The sequence below is a fragment of the Poecilia formosa genome, unplaced genomic scaffold (genome assembly GCF_000485575.1).
Source record: "Poecilia formosa unplaced genomic scaffold, Poecilia_formosa-5.1.2 Scaffold189, whole genome shotgun sequence".
NCBI lineage: Eukaryota > Metazoa > Chordata > Actinopteri > Cyprinodontiformes > Poeciliidae > Poecilia > Poecilia formosa.
Window position 1 is genome coordinate 312,520 of NW_006800128.1, and position 1,355 is coordinate 313,874.

Genomic DNA, 1,355 nt, shown 5'->3' on the forward strand with positions numbered 1-1,355 from the left:
ATGGTCTTAAGACCGGTCTTAAGACCAAGACCAACTTCGAGTACCACAACACTGGTGCAGAGTACGTTTCTAATATCATCCTGTGTTTGTCTTTTGTTAATGAATCCTGTTTGATAATTATTTATCAGATGTGACATAATATTTTCCATTCTTTTAGACATTATTGAGGTGTATATGCAATAATCCATGTTGAGTATTGAGATGGGTCTGTATGACCCACACTCTAATCTATCCTTTTGTTCTTTAGGAATAAGTGATATAATAGCTTCTTTCCAACTTGGGGGTGGGGATCTGTGTCCTTTTAAGTGCCCAGTTGAACATTTTTAAAAGTACAGGAGTGAGTTCCTCTTTAAAAGTTTTATACCATTCGGAGCTGAAACAGTCATTCCCTGGTGATTTGTCATTCTTTAGGTTATTAATTGCATTTTGTGTTGCTGCTTTGGTTACTTCAACACTAAGTTTGTTATTTTGCTCCTCAGTCATTTGAGGAAGATCAAGTGTATCTCGAAATACACTTAGTGTCCTCGTCTTTAGCCTATGTTATTTTAGAAAATAGTTTTTTGTAAAAGGACTCCAAGGTTGATAGTATATCTTCCTGTTTAGTCTTTATTATATTACTATGATTTTCAAAAATTCCCCTATCTGCTTGTTGTTTCCTAAGTATATAAAGGCATGATCACTTATGTCTATTGTTTCTATCTCAGCTTAGATAACTTTTAGTCTATCCTTATTAAAAATAAATAATCCAACCTTGTATATACCAAATGGAGGATAGAGAAGTATAGTATATTGCCTGCTCATTGGATTCATTTCCCTCCAAATGTCTATTAGTCTGATGTTTTGCAATAAATTGTTGAATTTTTATTAATTGTTTTACTGTTGGCTTTCTGTCTAGAGGTATTTAGAGGTGGCTGAAGGTGAGTTTTAAAGTCTCCCCCACAGATAAGTGTTCCCTCTGAGATATTTACAATCAAATCCATTATCTTAGTAAGAAACAAGACATCACTTCCAGGTGGGGCGTAAACATTGAGAAAAGTATATGTCTCTCCATTTATATTTCCTCTGATTAATATATATCGGCCCCTTTCATCTTTGAGTTCAAAACTATGTTCAAAAAGTACTTGATATCACTCTTCTTTTATGTTTTCCTTTGCATGAGAAATAATATGATTTAGTGTATCCACATTTGGTTAGTTTTTTATGTTTTGTCATTTATATGACAAAAAACATAAATGAAAAGATTATGTCTATCTTTTCCCTCATCATCTTTGTCAATGTCTTTGTGCGTTTAATTGGATTCAATATGCTATCAACATTGAAAGATGCCACTTTTAATGTTTCAGATAACTTTTGGT